General features: G+C 38.5%; 1 protein-coding gene across 3 annotated transcripts in view; it reads left to right on the forward strand.

Annotated features, from left to right (window-relative positions):
• The first annotated feature begins 8,310 nt into the window (after positions 1-8,310).
• Positions 8,311-18,614, forward strand: part of LOC129450328 (uncharacterized) — a 35,752-nt gene continuing 25,448 nt past the window's right edge. The window contains exons 1-7 of one of the 3 annotated variants that reach the window (XR_012370844.1): positions 8,463-9,404; positions 9,520-10,096; positions 10,875-10,942; positions 11,030-11,202; positions 11,290-11,406; positions 11,498-11,554; positions 11,660-13,228. The gene's annotated coding sequence lies outside the window, so the exon portion shown is untranslated. Of the gene's footprint in view, positions 9,405-9,519; positions 10,097-10,874; positions 10,943-11,029; positions 11,203-11,289; positions 11,407-11,497; positions 13,229-18,508 lie in introns of those variants that run through there. The other 2 variants (XR_012370843.1, XM_073870902.1) reach the window with 2 other exon arrangements.

Raw genomic sequence — 18,614 nt, forward strand, 5'->3', positions numbered from 1 at the left:
AGATAAGACAAAAACAGTCTTTTTCACCAGAAAAAGAATACAAGAAGACAAGAAGTTACGGTTATATGGTAGAGAGATAGAACGGTTAAGCTCATTTAAATTTTTGGGGGTGACATTTGATTCAAGATTAACATTTGCGGAGCACATTAGGAGAGTGGAGGGAAAGTGCAAGAAGGTAGTAAACGTGATGAGATGTTTAACAGGAAGAGAATGGGGAGCTAGTTGCTCTTCTCTTAAAAGTATTTATGTGGCTTTAATAAGATCAGTGTTGGACTATGGTAGTATAGTAGTGGGATCAGCGGCCAAATCCCTGAGCAAGAAATTGGAGGTGGTACAGACTCAAGCACTGAGAGTATGTTGCGGAGCTTTCAAGACATCACCAGCTCCAGCCTTACAAGTAGAAATGGGTGAAATGCCGTTGGATTTAAGAAGGGTACATTTGATGGCTAATTATTGGGTTAGTCTGAATGGGCACAATGATACCCATCCCACAAAAGCAGTTTTGAAGGAGTGCTGGGAGAATGATCGAAATGTAAGGGAAAATTTTGGGAGGATTGGAAATAAAATAGCTGAAGATTTAGGTATACTTAATGTGAGACTAAAGCCCGGAATACACTGCACGATTTTTGGCCTCTTATAAGATCATTACCTTATCACACTGTGCGACATGCATCGTTTAAATTCGGGTACGAGAGGCATGTAGACTGTACGATGATTACACGGAAGCTTCGGCGGCTGCGTCACACGTTGCGCAACGTCACCACCATGCGCTCGTGGTAAACAAATACCGGGCAGGTCGTAGCAGCAAACACACTGTGCGGTGATCATGCCGAACCTCTGACACTGTCAGAAAACCATCGCAGGCCATCCCTGGACGCAAGACCGGGAAAACGGCCGTCCCTGAACCTCTATCACTGTACGACACAGGACCACCAACGAAGAGCCACGACCACAGAAATCGCGACGATAGTTTCACGATGGCAATCTTTCGTCTGAGACAGCCAATTATCGTGCAGTGTATCCCAGGCTTTAGTCCTACAGTAGTTTTCCCAGCATTAGCTCCATGGAAGATGATGTGGCCAGAGGTAGACTGGTTTGTTTTAGAAGAAAAAAGGAAAGCGAGGGAGGAAATTGATTTAGTGAGTGTATTTAAGAATCGAGTAGGAGAAGAATATGGTAATTTTTTTTTTTTTTTTATAAGAAAAATCCAAGGCACTCGAATGTTGTAAATATAGTTAAAAAGCCTTTATTTTCACATGGCTTTATGTTTTAAAAACAGGTGACAAATACACCTACGCGTTGCGGCTAACAAGCCTTCGTCAGGGTGTAACAAACACATGCACACACAAGTTCATTTGAACGGCAGTCAATTAGTCCAATAGCGATCACCTGGTCGCGATATGTAAGGGAGCCTAAAGAGAGAAAGCTCAATGTAACCCACACACCAAAGACACAGCCAATACATTACTCATCAAAACACCATACAGAGAGAGAGAGAGAAAAAAAAAATCAAAATCAAAACTATATAAATTCCACAGTTCAATAATGTCCAACTCAAAATACAAAGTATTATAATTCAACACTTATCACAAAAAGGGTACAAAGTCCAATTCTCCATTTAAACCTGGAAATGTTGTTGCTTTCAACGTATATATCCAAAAGGACTCTCTTTGTAAAAGCCTTTTAACCCTATCTCCTCCTCTTGTCATTCTAGGAACATGTTCTATACCAATAATCTTTAATGTGCTCGGACTACCATGATTTGCATTTTTATAATGTTGAGCCATTGGGTAAAGCGGATTACAAACTCTAATTGCATTTTTATGTTCCGATAATCTGATCTTTAATTTCCTCGTAGTCATCCCTATGTAGAAGCAACCACACGGGCATTCCAACCTATACACCACAAACGAGGTATTGCAATTAATAAATGATCTTATTTTAAATTCAACTCCTAAGGTTACATCTTTAAACATATTCGTCTTCAACATATTATCACAATGATTGCAGTTGCCACATTTGTAATTTCCTGCACTTTGACGTAACCAGGTGTATGGTCTCTTAGATGGAAGGTGACTTCTCACTAATTTGTCCTTTATTGTAGGTGCCCTTCGGAACACAACGGAAGGAGACTCAGGCATAACTTCCCGAAGATGAGGATCACTCAGCACTATTTCCCAATTACGTTTTATGATGTTCTTAATTCTGTTCGCCTCTGTGCTATATTGTGTCACGAAATAAACAGAATTATCTGAATCATTTAATTTGTGCTTTTTTACTAACAATTCATCTCTACTGATATTACTTGCTCTATTATATGCTTTGTTGATCACACTATTTTTGTACCCTCGTTCCTGAAATCTTTGAGTCATCTCTTGAGCCTTGATGTTAAAATCCACTTCTTTATCACATATTCTTCTCAACCTTTGAAATTGTCCGAAGGGAATGTTATCAGTTATCCATGGCGGATGAAAACTATCTGATCTTAATATAGTATTTCTATCCGTTTCTTTTCTAAAAATAGTGGTATGCAACACTCCATTAAGATCTTTAAAGATTTTTAAATCCAAGAAGTTAATCTCGGTACGTGAAAAGTCAAGACTCAACTTCAAATTTATATTGATGTTATTTAAGTATGAATGGAATGCTATCAGCTCTGTCTCCGGTACTTGTTAGCCGCAACGCGTAGGTGTATTTGTCACCTGTTTTTAAAACATAAAGCCATGTGAAAATAAAGGCTTTTTAACTATATTTACAACATTCGAGTGCCTTGGATTTTTCTTATAAACTGATTAGCATTATCCCTTACATCCAAAGAGCACCGAGAAGAGCATTTTACACCCCATGTAGCACTTCTTTTGCATTTCTTTGCTTTGATGAAGGACGATAAGGGATCGTTTTGTGCAGAAGTTGCTCCGTCAAGTACGTTTTTTGGGGATTGATATAATTCTTCACCAGCAAGATGACGACGAGTCACTTTTCCTACTCTAAAGAACAAGGTGAGAAGATTATTGTTACAGACACACTATTGAGTGAAGACCATGGACTGCAGCATGTGGATTTTAAAAAACTGAGTCAAGAATTTAAAAGACATTCGGGAAAAGAACTGAGATTACATCTTCATATTGTTACATTATCTGATTATTGGAGAGAAAACATGATTCCAAGGGGACTCAGAATTAAAAAATTCCCTTCGTTTGGTCATGGAGAAACAGAATTTAGACAAAAGTGGGAAGCAATATTAAATAAATGCTCCCAGGACCTTATGCTGTTACTAATTGAAGAAGCAAAAAAACAGAAGATAGAAATGCAAAAACAGATTGTAAAAATCAAAGAAGAGATGTTGCTAGATGGGCATGAAATGCTTCCTCAGTTTTGAGAAAAAACTTAAAGAAGATTTAGAACAACTATCCAAAAAGCTCAAGCAAGAGAAGTTGGCAAAGTTTAGAAGAGATGAAAAAGACTAGAAAGAGCAAAAGGTATATACATGGTCACAAAGAGATGTGAAGATATATAGAAAAAGATCAGTGTCTTTTAACTTACCGAGTAGTGACGAAGATGTTTCAGCAACGGACACTTCACCGAGAAGAGATTTTTTAGAAAACAGGTCCAGAATGAATCAGAGATACAAAAGACAAGAAAGCGGAAAACGAGACGAGGAAGAAGTAGACCGACCAAGATTCCCGACTCAAGGCAGATACACGAGGAGCCGAACAAGGGAAATGAAGTGATTAATATTTCAAACGTCACTCTACCGACAAGTTGCATTTCAGTTTTATCAAAAGGCCTGACCTATGCCCCTATAAATACACCTAAAGAATTCCAGACTAAAGTGGACTTATTCAAGTTTCATCGAAGTCTTCAATTAAAAGCTTGGTACTATACATCTGAAACAGCTTCCCGCACCTACGATAAGAAGATGTCAACCTTTAAACCTAAGTCAACATTTATGCCAAGTGTATCTAATCCAACGTTGAATTCATTCTACAAAAAAGTAACGTATGACATTGATAAGATCTTCGTTTCAAAAAGAAGAAAACAATACAATCTTCCTAAAGATGAAGTAGAAGCTTTGGACTGGATTTCTAAAAACGATGATCTTGTAATAAAAAGAGCGGACAAGGGAGGTGCAGTGGTGGTATGGGGCAGAGATCAGTACGTAGAAGAAGCTTTGCGACAATTACAGAATTGTGAGTACTACCAACGCCTGAAATTGAATCCAGTAGAAAGTATTAAAAATGAATTGAAAGATATTTTATCACATGCTAAAGATGAGGGTTGGATCTCAAATAATGAATATGATTTCCTGTTTTGTAAAGATCCTAGAATCCCTACTTTTTATATGCTTCCTAAAATACACAAGAATCTAAAAAATCCACCAGGTAGACCTATAATTAGTGGTAATGAGTCTATTACAGAGCCGGCTTCAAAATATGTTGATTTTTTTATTAAACCATTGGTTAGTGAACTACCTTCATTTATTCAAGACACAACCCATGTATTGAATATTATTAAGGAAATGAAAACTAATGAAACATCGTTATTGGTGACTATGGATGTGGAATCGCTATATACAAATATAGATCATAAAGATGGGCTGGAAGCAATAGCTTACTACTTGAATATGAGATTACCTACCGAAATGCCACCTGCATATTTTATTGTACAACTAGCAGAATGGACATTAAATAACAACTTTTTTCTTTTCCAAGAGAATTTCTATAAACAAATTAAAGGTACAGCTATGGGTGCATGTTTCGCACCAAACTATGCTAATTTGTATTTGGGACTATGGGAAAAGAAATTTGTTTTTTCAGATTCAAATCCATATTTAAAGTATGTGAGGTGGTGGGGAAGATATATAGATGACATTATCATGATTTGGACTGGTTCGGAGACAGAGCTGATAGCATTCCATTCATACTTAAATAACATCAATATAAATTTGAAGTTGAGTCTTGACTTTTCACGTACCGAGATTAACTTCTTGGATTTAAAAATCTTTAAAGATCTTAATGGAGTGTTGCATACCACTATTTTTAGAAAAGAAACGGATAGAAATACTATATTAAGATCAGATAGTTTTCATCCGCCATGGATAACTGATAACATTCCCTTCGGACAATTTCAAAGGTTGAGAAGAATATGTGATAAAGAAGTGGATTTTAACATCAAGGCTCAAGAGATGACTCAAAGATTTCAGGAACGAGGGTACAAAAATAGTGTGATCAACAAAGCATATAATAGAGCAAGTAATATCAGTAGAGATGAATTGTTAGTAAAAAAGCACAAATTAAATGATTCAGATAATTCTGTTTATTTCGTGACACAATATAGCACAGAGGCGAACAGAATTAAGAACATCATAAAACGTAATTGGGAAAGAGTGCTGAGTGATCCTCATCTTCGGGAAGTTATGCCTGAGTCTCCTTCCGTTGTGTTCCGAAGGGCACCTACAATAAAGGACAAATTAGTGAGAAGTCACCTTCCATCTAAGAGACCATACACCTGGTTACGTCAAAGTGCAGGAAATTACAAATGTGGCAACTGCAATCATTGTGATAATATGTTGAAGACGAATATGTTTAAAGATGTAACCTTAGGAGTTGAATTTAAAATAAGATCATTTATTACTTGCAATACCTCGTTTGTGGTGTATAGGTTGGAATGCCCGTGTGGTTGCTTCTACATAGGGATGACTACGAGGAAATTAAAGATCAGATTATCGGAACATAAAAATGCAATTAGAGTTTGTAATCCGCTTTACCCAATGGCTCAACATTATAAAAATGCAAATCATGGTAGTCCGAGCACATTAAAGATTATTGGTATAGAACATGTTCCTAGAATGACAAGAGGAGGAGATAGGGTTAAAAGGCTTTTACAAAGAGAGTCCTTTTGGATATATACGTTGAAAGCAACAACATTTCCAGGTTTAAATGGAGAATTGGACTTTGTACCCTTTTTGTGATAAGTGTTGAATTATAATACTTTGTATTTTGAGTTGGACATTATTGAACTGTGGAATTTATATAGTTTTGATTTTGATTTTTTTTTTTCCTCTCTGTGTGGTGTTTTGATGAGTGGTGTATTGGCTGTGTCTTTGGTGTGTGGGTTGCATTGGGCTTTCTCTCTTTGGGCTCCCTTGCATGTCGCGGCCGGGTGATCGCTGTTGGACTGATTGACTGCCGTTCAAATGAACTTGTGTGTGCATGTGTTTGTTGCGCCCTGGCGGGGGCTTGTTGGCCGCGGCGCGTGGGTGTATTTGTCACCTGTTTTTGGAACGTGGAGCCATGTGAAAATGGGGGCTTTTTAGCTATATTTGCAACATTCGAGTGCCTTGGATTTTTCTTATAAACTGATTAGCATTATCCCTTACATCCAAAGAGCACCGAGAAGAGCATTTTACACCCCATGTAGCACTTCTTTTGCATTTCTTTGCTTTGATGAAATATGGTAATTTTATTCAGATCTATACAGATGGGGCAAAGGATCCTGAGACAGGAGTTACAGGATTTGGAGTAGCAATACCAGGGCAACAGATTGAAATCAGTAGAAGAACATCGGACAAGTTAGGGGTTTACACTGTAGAAATGTTGGCAATATTGGAGGCATTACGGTGGATGGAGAAGAAGGAACAGGTAAAGGCGTTGATTTGCTCGGACTCGTCTTCAGTTTTAGGAAGCTTAAGATCGTTTCTATCAAAAAGTAGACAAGATATTCTGTATGATGTTTTGCAGCTAAGCACAAATATAGTCAGTAAGGGCAGTCAGGTCAAGTTTATGTGGGTTCCAGCTCATGTGGGGATTAGGGGTAATGAGAGGGCAGATAAACTAGCAAAAATGGCATTATTGAAAGAAAATATAGAAATGCAAATTAGCCTTAGTAAATCAGAGGTTAAGAGCATAGTATGGGAGGAAATAAATCAAATGTGGCAGGTAAGGTGGGATAGAGAGGAGAGGGGGAGACAGTTATATCAAATTCAGAATAGTGTCAAAGGAAATAGGTTGGTAGGTGGTAATCGAAGAGAGGAAATGGTGATAACAAGGTTAAGGTTGGGTCATTGTATGTTAAATAAAACTCTTAAAATGATAGGCAAACATCAAACAGGATTGTGTGAAGAATGTCGAGTGGAGGAATCAGTAGAACATGTATTATTAGACTGTCCGAGTTATATAGAACAAAGAGACAAAATGAGTAGTGATTTTAGGGAGATAGGAGAACAGGAGTTCACTTTAAAAAGTTTGCTGGGTGATAATGATAGGGCAAAGTTTAGGGTACTGATGACTTTTCTGAAGGAGACAGGGCTATATAATAGGATTTGAGATAGATATAGGGGGAAAGGAGGGAGCTAATGTAGGATTAGAAAGGTGTTTATTATTATTATTATTATTATTATTTTTTTTTTTTTTTTAATGTGTGAGTATATATGTCATTAAAAAGTAGAGAGTAGACCTATTATCAGGTCCATATTCCGGAACAGAGGGGGCGGTAATGCTCCATTAAGCTGGTTGCCAACCGCCGGTAAAAAAGAAAGAAGAAGAAGAAGAAGAAGGACGAATTGAATGTAAACCGAAAACACTTCTCAGACTGGTGCATCACTTTTTGTGACCCCCCTGAAACACTTCCGTTGTGTTGTGAGATTTGGAACGCGTTTCTGTTTTTGGTCGTGTTGTAAGAATTTGCAACGCGTTTCTGTATTTGGATGTGTTGTGAGATTTGGAACGCGTTTCTGTTTTTGGTCGTGTTGTGATATTTGCAACGCGTTTCTGTATTTGGATGTGTTGCGATATCCAACCCAGTCTCACCCCATGTCGTCAATATTTGACGACACTTGACCATTCGTCAATATGTGACGCGGAGGGTATACCTTTCGCGTCATTTTTTGACGAACTGGGGACTTCAATACTATTACGTCCGTTGCATTCTCTTCTCCTATTTTCTTACCATTTTCGCGTCGGTTTAGGGTTAGATTTACATAATGACATCCCTACCCAAACCTAACTCTAACCCCAACGCCAGGTGACAACTGTTTCTAACCCCAACGCCAGGTGACAACTGTTTAATTTCGCGTACACTGTTTAATTTCGCGTACACTGTTTAATTTTGCGTAATCTAACCCTAAACCGACGCGAAAATGGTAAGAAAATAGGAGAAGAGAATGCAACGGACGTAATAGTATTGAAGTCCCCAGTTCGTCAAAAAATGACGCGAAAGGTATACCCTCCGCGTCACATATTGACGAATGGTCAAGTGTCGTCAAATATTGACGACATGGGGTGAGACTGTGTTACGATATCTGCAGCGCATGTGTTGTCAAACTGATGAAGATGTTTTCTTGATTTGCTGGTGTTTTTTCTATTTGCATGTGTTTTCTTTCATTGCAAGGCAGTGACCCTTGACGGCCACCGTATCCGTGTCATCATCGTACAGTCTACACGCCTCTCGTACCCGAGTTTAAACGATACATGTCGCACAGTGTGGTGGGGTAGTGATCTTGTAGGAGGACAGGAATCGTGCAGTGTATTCCGGGCTTTACAAATGGAGGCAAGAGGTGAATGAGCAAGGGAAGAGCTCCCACATCACTGTTCCATCTTAAACAGAATTTAAACACACATCCCATGAGTACAAATTTAAACTTTAAAACAGTAAAAGCAGCAAACCTATTACCATATTTAAACTCCTGTTGACCAGACAGAGGGTAATCCATTTCTGCATCAGGATGTAGTTTGCAGTTATGCTTTAATTGTAGTATGTTGGCTATTTTGCAATATATCGCCTCAGCATATTTCTGCAGATTTTCAAAGACAAAAAGAGTCAAGAAAATGCCAATGTCAAGAAAAAGTGTGTAGTTTTAATCGTAATTTGAATCAATATCATCTCAGTATAATAAATCATGTTAGAGAGACAGTGTTTAAAAGAGACAGAGAAAGTGTACAGTAATGTACTGAGTGTACTCGCATAACTACACAGTAAAATTAGCAGTGTAGAAATCAAAGTGTTAAATGTTATTAATTCCAAGAGTGTTAAATAAACAATTTACATTGTTAATGAGTACTCGTTTGGAGTGTAGCTACAGAGGGGCTGCGTGGTGTAATTTTATTTTTACTCTGAAAGTGCAAAACACCCGCCAAATGATCTTGACTTCTCCCCTCAATGACTGTTGCTGCAGACGAAGACGCCATTTTATGTTCATGCAAGCAGAAGGTAGGTTAACTGTCTGTCTTTCTATATTTTAAATAATGTATAATAAAAATATAAATGATGTCGAAAGGGTTTTGAAATGACTATTTAAATGTATTTTCCAGGTTTAAGGATGCTTATTAAAGTTAAGTTCAGAAGTGAACAGAAATATGTAAAAGATTCTCACGGCGATTTGAAACTTTCTGATTTTCTGGACGAAGGTAAGTTAACGTTAACTTAAAAGCACTTGTAAAGTATATTAGAAACAATAAGCATATCATTTTCCTGTCAATTAACATAGCCACTGGGTCGAATTTAATTTTGGTTTGTTCACAGCATTTATAAAGTTCGGGATTGCCGCCTCCAGTCGGGCTGAGGCGAGGCTTTATGATGAGTCTGGCACTGAAGTTGATGACGACGTTTTCGAGGAGGTTCTCAAGCAGCCGAATTTGGGCGTTTTTATGCCCCGAACATAATAACACAGAAAATGTGTTGTCTATGTTTTGATGGTCAAGGATTATAGCGATAATAAACTGTTCAGGGGCCTGTTGCACAAAAGTAGAATTAAGACATCCAGGATAAATGACTGAGCTGAGCTCAATGAAGCCAAAACAAGTGCGTCCAGGCTTAATTGGTTGCACAAAGACCAAGCCAGGATGATCAGACACGGATTCATTAAGCCAGGTGAAACCAATCCTGGATAGGTGCGCGCTCACGGATCACTCAAATAGACTCCGCCACCGATCACAGATTCACTGATTCACCATGGCAACTAGAGCGGCGTTCTTGTCCCTGTCAGAGGCGCAAATCCATACGAGGAGGTAAAATACATAATTAAGAAGAAAGGCAACACCGCCACAGTGATAAAGCAAAGAGGAAAAGCCTGGCAAAGTATTGCAGACCGCCTGAATGCGTAAGTACTGCACAATTACACACTCACCGCTCTGCTGAAACATCACAATTACAAATAAAATATTTAATTCACATCTCCAAAAATGCAATTGTACTCTGATAATAAAACAGTTCATTTTTTTATTGAAATGGACTGCAAATATGAGTGAAATATGAGTGAAATGTAAAGTAACTCCATCACACTGGATAAGGCTTCAATAAATTATTATGAAAGCCTTACATTATTACTACGCTCATTATGTACTCTGCTTATTTTGTCCACCGTTGACTTTTTTTCTGCTTTTATTAATGTAAAGCTGCTTTGAAACAATGAAACAATTGTGAAAAGCGCTTTATAAATAAAATTTAATTGAATAAATAGATGAGCTATTCATAATAATCAATTTAATTTATAAAGCGCCTTTCAAAGGATCCAAGGTCACTTGCTCATTGCACTGCAAGGGGTTACTTTCTTGGTGTTTTTGTCTTGCTTTCAGTAAAAATATCAAAAAAATTCTTAAATTAAGATGTATTAAAAGTTTTCTTGAAATATCCTTTTTATAAACACTTAACTCAAAACGATTTTCTTATTCCATTGGCTGATTTTTTTTTTGCTTATTTTCCTAGGTCATTTTGCTCTTTTGATCAAGAAAATGCATCTTGATTTAATAATTTTTTTGTATTTTTACTGAAAGCAAGACAGAAATACGAAGTAAGTCATTTTTTGCAGTGTGACTCCATTGAATGTTCTTGTGTGATAAAGAAAGTCTCTCTTTTTGTGTGTGGTGTTTGTGATGTAGATTAAACATGAACGGGCCAAAACGGATATGGCAGGTCAAAATCAAATACAAGAACATTCTGCAGAATGGTAAGGGCCCTGACTAATATTTAATAATGCACAAGCATAGATTGTACCCAGAAGGTGCCTGCTCACACATTGTCTGTACTGTTTAAGTAGTGAAAAAGAATACCCAGAGACAAGGCACGGGTGGTGGGTCACCAAAAGCTGACCTCACCCCAGCAGAGGCCAGCTTTGGAGCTAAATAAAGGCAGGCCGGTTGGAGGGGATCCCTGGGGGAAAAGAGACAAGCGTAGGTCCCTCCCAAGATGCCACCCGCTTCATACAAGGTATGTTCTTCCATCTCTACATGGGACACAATCACATTCTATAATCTATTTGGACTGTCTGACTTTGGTTTGCCTATTGCCTTGCAGTGTCTGGCAGCACTGTGTTACTGTTAAAGCCACCAGCACGAGCACCAGACGATGCTGATCCAGTGAGTACTCCATCAAAGGCATACTATACTCACTCTGGATTCCAGAAGGCATAAGGTATCATGTCAAACTTGTGAAAGTACTATTCAGTCTACAGTGGTTAGGAGTCATTATTTGGAGCCATCACAAAATCTCATTTCTTTTACAGGACCCAGTGTCATTGGTGCACTGGACTGCACACACATAAGGATAAAAGCCCCCTCAGGTGCCCATGAGGCAGATTTTGAAATCTTTTCACAGCATTAATGTTCAGATGAACATAACTTTTTGATTTTTTTTCATTGAACACTGGCAAAATGGGCTGGCTCAGTCCATGACTCCAGAATCTTTCGGACCTCTGAAATCTATCAGCGACTATCACAAGCTGAGCCACACAACCCCTATTAATAACCACTTTTTACATAATGGCTGTGTCAAGAATATCACTGTGTTTATGAGGTAGTAATGATGAGATTTTGTGTTGACAGGTGAATTCTTTGCTGTGTTGCTGGGAGACAAGGGGGTATGGCTGCCAGCCTTTTTCCTGACACCTTTCACAGACCCCCAGGAAGCACAGCAGGCCTACAACTATGCCCATGCCAGGACCAGGGCCAGAGTTGAAATGACCTTTGGCCTCCTGAAGGCACGCTCTCACTGCCTTCATAAATTAAGGGTCAGCCCTGTGAGGGCATGTGACATTACTGTGGCTTGTGCTGTCCTCCACAATGTGGCCTGCCTGAGGAAGGAGAGGCCCCCCAGAGTGCCGGCAGCCATGGACTGGGACAATCCGGAAATCTTCCCTGATGACAACAGTGATCGGCTGCTGAGGGACCAATATGTGTTGAATTATTTTAGTTAGTATGTGTGCTTTCAAATTTTTTTTTTTTTTTTGATTTGGCCTCTCTTGATGTTTGTGCTGTATACTGTGTGTATACTGTTTGTAATACAAGCTTGCAGGGAGGCTACTGCATCCATTAATTGTCTTGCTTTCAGTTGTCTGAAATTGTCTGTTCAGTTAGTGTGTGTATTGTGCTTCTTCACCCCGCCACAGTATGGATTTGTCCTGCATTCATTTCAGTGTGCAGACATGCAGGGTGTGTTATATACAAACCTTTGAATGTGTATTTATCCTTTGGTTGTATAATATGCTTTGATTCTGTGCTTTCCATCTTGTAGAGTCACTGTGTGACTTAAGTTTCAAAAGGAGCTGATGGTTTACCTGCTTTGTTTTGTCATTATTCAATAAAGGAACATAATGTTACACTTTGTGCTTTTATATTTATATGGAATGTGTATTTTATATGACAGAGTATAAGGGCCACACCGAGGAAAGGAGAAAGTCATACATTTGAGGCTGGTTCTTTCTGTGGAAAGATGCATATTGTTTTTACAATCCTGATACTTATAACAATTTAATGCTGATGTGCCAAAAGATTAAAGTATGTCCTTGTTTCTGAAACCATACTGAAGTACAATTCCACGAAATGCACAACAACTGTTATTGTAACAACTGTCCTCCTCTAAAACAACAAGTTACAATATTACGACTACATTCTCTGTCTGTTTTTTCCTCTGTGGCCCTAATGTTCTATCATTTTATATATAGCCTTATAGTCTATTGGAAACTGTAAATTATCTAATGATAGCAACATTATCTAAAAATCATAATTTATCCAAAATTATTGAAATTAATAATCACAAACATTAAAAAAATGACAGTGGGTCTAGTTATATGTGATAACAATGTATAATGGACAGTGAAATAACTATTGGTTTCTGTTTGTGGTGACTGCTGACTGACATAAGGGACGAGATTAAATAGATCCTGGAATTTAGCCTGGTCTGGAGCAGGCTAGCTCCACAGAATAGATCTCCATGGTAATTTATACCATAACATATACTCCTGAGGGGTATTGCACAAAAGCAAGATAAGGGATTAAGCTGGGATTTTCCAGTTATCCTGGCTGAATTTAGCCCTGACTCGGTTGCATGAAGGGAGGCTAAATTAATCTAGATGAAGTTACTATGGAGATTTACTCTTTGCAGCTAGCCTGCTCCAGAGCACGCTAACAACCAGGCTAAGATTAATCCTAGTGATTAATTTAATTCAAAGAACTTTATTAATCCCAGGGGGAAATTGCTTTAATGTTACAATTATAGAAAAGAAAGAAATTAAAGAAAAAAGAAATAAAAACATAACTGCCCATCCATGATTTAAAATTAATAGATAAGAAAAAAAAACTATAACTTTTCCCGTATAAAAAAAGGTAATTTACTTCAATAGTGCATTGTCCCAGCACTTACAAAGTGGAGTTAAACAGCCTCATGACCACAGGTATAAAGGATCTGCTAAAACGCTCAGCAGTGATCAGTCTCTGACTAAATGTACTTCTCTGTTCGGCCAGCACCCTATGTAGTGGGTGAAAGGGATTGCTCAGAATTGAATATAGTTTTGACAGTATTCTTTTCTCAGCCACAACAGAACAGAGTGAACAGAGTTCAGCTCCATACCAAGTACAGTCCAGCGCCTCTAATGAATTTGTCCAGTTTATTTCTGTCCGCCACTTTCATACCTCACCCAACAGACCCCCAGACACCACAGACTCATAAAACATCCACAGCATGGTATAGCAGACTATACCATTTCAGATAAATCACTTCTACAAGATTGCAAGTAACAGGAACAGATTACTCCATAAAGTGTTACATAAGGGCAGTCACAGTAGAACAGGCATTATTTTGTGTAACAGTTTTCCCTATTTTTTTGGATGCAGTGGATGGCACCCACCCCTATGACAGATATATAAGATTTTTTTAATGTTAAACTTAGTACAGACAATAAAATATGTCAGCAGATACCAACTTATGTGTAGATTTATTTCTGCAATCAAGCCATCAGCATTGCAAAATGTCATTGATCTTGATTTTCTGAAAGTGATGGATGGTCCAAATTATTATGCACATGCTATTTTTGTTTGTTTTTTAAAATAAAGTCAGTAATTTTACAAATTGTATTTTAATCTCAATAGTTATATGACATTGTGTATGTTATTCAATTTAAATACATAATTTGACGTATTTAAAATCTCAAAAGATACTTTATTACTTAAAAAATATGCAAATTATGCTTTTCCAAATTATTATGCAAAATGCACTTTATCAAAATTCAGTGTGTTAAAATAATCCACAAAACAGATATGTGTCAAATGTGCTGCATAGACAGATAATAAAAAATCATTGTAAATCAAATAATGTATTTAAGACAGGTTACATAATAATATATGAGCATGTTTTTGACATGACTTTTACTGTCCCATTTATTAAACTTGTAAGTCTACAGTTTTTGTCTTTATTTCACTTGAAGATGCTAGTATTGCATCCCAGAGTTTATGTTTGAATATGAATTATAATGCTGTCCACCTCACAGATCTTTCATATAATGATAGTCCATAAAGAGGTCAGCGGATAGTATTCATACTGTACCTTAATTTTTTTCTTATTTCATGGCCATATTAAAATAGTCAGTGTTGCTTTTTTGCAGCATGCTATAGTGTATTATCCTGCATGAAAGTAAATTAATTTCAGAAGACATGATTCATTTTTTTCCCATGCCCATCTTTAGGGTACTCTACATATCTTCCAGATGTCCTTTTGGCCCCCTCAAGGGACCTACCATCTTACTTCCCAATATTCCAGTCCAAACCAGCCTTGTTTGAACATGGTGGCTATTTACCAACAATCCAGAATATACTATTCAGTGTTTTATAGCATGTCAATGAATACAATTGTTTGAAAACTTTATGAAGCTCACAGTAAATGTAGTATTTTTGGAAGCTTTAGTTTGGGGGTGGGGTTGAAATCCACTTGTATGCACTGAAGGATCCCATATTGAGGGCTTCTTGGTATTACAGAGACACCAGCATGTTTGCTTTTTAGCAGTGGCATTTTTTATTGTTGCCTTTTCCTAATATTTTCCTTAAAAAATTCTTCATGGTCAAATCCTGTACATAAATCTTATAATAATTCAATGATTTCTGTTTAGTTCCACCAAATATAAATTGTTATAGGCTTTTTTTAAGATAATGCACACTTTTTGCATCAAATACTGTAGATACACATAGTAGTAGTTAAGTGTTTGCAGTTTCATTATGAATTTTTATGAGTTTTATCAATTTTTGCATCAGTGATTCTGTGATCGATCCCGTGGTCTGTTTAAGAATTCCGTGAACGTGCACTTATCCTAGCTAGCTACACCTGGCTTGACATAGCTGAACGTTCTCATCCTGGCTTAGCAATCGTGCAACAGACTTAGCCAGGATGGGCTGATTAAACTAGGTCAAGCTGGGCCTTTTCTGTTATCCTGGCTTTCTTAATTCTACTTTTGTGCAATACCCCCCTGCCCCCTATCCAGCTTTAGTGCAACTGGATCACGGATCAATTGAGCCAGGATCACCAAGATATCCCAGCTTAATCCCTTATCCTAGTTTTGTGCAATAGGCCCCAGGTGAATAGTTAGTGGTCAATTCGGTGTCGTTGTGGGCGGGGAGTCGCAGTATCTGGGACCCAAGGCTAGACTTTATAATATTATATATGTCATGTTTAAGGTCATATTGAATGTTGTTCTACTCTTTACAGTCACTGTATTGTTAGGGTCAGTGCTTTAAGTGGGCCGGAACGCCCCGGTACTCAGTACCGCCACTTCTAAAAATAGCTCTTGAGCGTACCACCACCTCTACGTGCGCCCAGAACGTGCTTTTAGCGTACCGGAACGCTCATCTGTTTAAAAATCAGAGGTTTAATTTAATCATTTGGCTGCGCTGCCGCTTCCTAATTCGTTCCACCGAGAGCAGAGACTACATTACCCATACACCCTTGCGTTTACAAGTTAAAAATCGCATGCGTCCTTCAGTCAGTAGCCGTTTCTCAATGTCAAGGAAGGATCCTCGGAAGCTAGAATTTCGAGGATGCTACGTCATCGACGTCCGTCGAAGGACTGTTCCAATGTCGAGTGCTGCGTCCGAAACCACCTACTACGTACTATATAGTACGCGAAAAGCAGTAGGCGAGGCGAGTAGTATGTCCGAATACATAGTATTCGAAAAACAGTATGCGAAAAGTACCCGGATGACCTACTACTTCCGGTTAGATTTTGCAGTGTGCATACGATGGACGCTTCACTATCCCATGATGCTCCGGACGAGGAGTTATCCAACGAAGAAGAAGAGGCACGCCGCTGTTTTCGTGCTGAAATGACACGACGTGATGACGACGTATGTCACGTGATGTAACAACATGGCGGATGTAGTACGTCCGAATCTCATTCATACTACCAGGATTCATACTATACAGTACTTACTGTTTTAACGCCAAGTAAGTAGGTACTTCATCTAATTCAGTACCTACTATACAGTATGCGGTTTCGGACGCAGCCGAGGATCCTTGAAATTTCAGCCAAGGACTGAGTCCTTCGTTCGAGAAATATCCCATATACAGGAAAGGATGCAAATTTGTATCCTTCGCGCTCTTCACGCGCTGAAATCACCCACAATCCTATGCGCGCAGCACCGAAAGCACACCTTTCAATCACGCAATGACGTAATGATGTGCACTTGCTAGCCTGTTCCATTTAACGTGTTCTCCGAATGCTTAAAAGGAGCCTCGCCTAGCCTCTGAAGGAAGTGACTTGTAAGAACTAGTCCTGCCAAGGAAGTATCCTTGACATTGAGAAACGGCTAGTGTCAACGTGCTCTGGAGAGTAGTGATGGGTCGTTCGCGAACGAGCGGCTCTAAGAGCTGATTCTTTGTAGCGAACGAGCAGAGCCGAATCTTCAGACGCATGCAGGGGAGCCGGCTCTTCTAAGGGAGCCGAGCCAGAAGAGCCGAATCTATGAAAAGAGCCGGACTACCATCACTAAAATGTAGAGCCAGCGCTTGAGCCGAAAGAGCCGAATCAATGGAAAGAGCCGGACTGCCCATCACTACTGGAGAGGTGTGTGTTTGTGTGTGAAACGCGCAACCATAGCTGCTCGGTTAAAATGAAAATACAATGAACACTTAATATGCCCTCCTTGTTTTAGACTCTGAGTAGTAAAAGAACGCCGTCAGAATCAGAGGACTCGCTGACATCCCACCAAGCCAGAATGATAGCTGCAGGTCAGACGCAAGCCTTGTAGGTACGTGAATCTCCACTGTCGCGGCTTTCAGTTTGGTTCCCCTCGACGCAACTTCGGATTTCCTCAGGCGATGTGCAGAAAACATTCTAGAAATTGTAATATACATTTAGTTTAATTGCTAAACTAAAAGTAAACGAAAATTCAATTAATTTGAACGACGTGCACAGTAGTTTTACCACCGCAAAATGGAAAACAATGGGACAAAATAAATGACTTTAGAGTTTCAAATGGCCAGTATTTTGTTATTCTTGACCCCATAGACATGGTCTTGGTGTCATTTTAAAGTTTTTTTTTCAAGCTTTTTCTATCTGAACCACTAGTTTTAGCATTTACCATGCTGAAAATTTTACTTGCATATCTACCTTTTGCACATTTTATTTATGTTCAAAAACTCTTTCTACAGCAGCTCTTTCTAATGGTATTTTTTCAAAATCCTTTTGCACATTTTATTTATGTTCAGTAGCTATTTCTAGCTCAAGCAAATCCACAAATTTATAAAAGGATTAATTATTTTTTACAAGGTCGTCTGTTGACTGCTAAATATAAAACCCCTTCAATATAGGAGTCGAGTCAGCAAAAAAAAAAAAAAAAATAGAGTACTGGCACCTCTTTTGGGCCACTTTAAGCACTGGTTAGGGTTAATGAACAAAGGATTGCGTTTTACAACTCTACACAACATGCATGCAACAGACATGATATTATAAAGTCTAGCCTATGTTCTCAGATAGTGTGATTTCCTTTTCACAACGTCACTGAATTCACCATGAACTTTAGAACATTTGTAATTAACAGTATGCACCTATTTTCCAATAAGGGTATGGCCCTTAGGAGGTGGTGGTGTATCATGTTGATGGAGAACTTCCAACTGGACAAGTACTTTTTTAACATTAGGGCATTTACAGATTCTCACATGATTTAACACTTAATAGCAGGATTTATGCTTCAGGTTATTGCATTTCTGATAATATTTGTATTTCACTCTTATTTCCCTCCACTACCTCATTTAGCCACGGCAAGCTTTTTGCACACTGGACCAATGAGTCTATGGATCTCCTAAAAGGTCTTCAGCAGCCTGTTATGCGTCTGAGGAAGTGCAAGTTAAAGGAGATTGAG

The sequence above is a fragment of the Misgurnus anguillicaudatus genome, chromosome 8 (assembly GCF_027580225.2).
Source record: "Misgurnus anguillicaudatus chromosome 8, ASM2758022v2, whole genome shotgun sequence".
Classification (NCBI taxonomy): domain Eukaryota; kingdom Metazoa; phylum Chordata; class Actinopteri; order Cypriniformes; family Cobitidae; genus Misgurnus; species Misgurnus anguillicaudatus.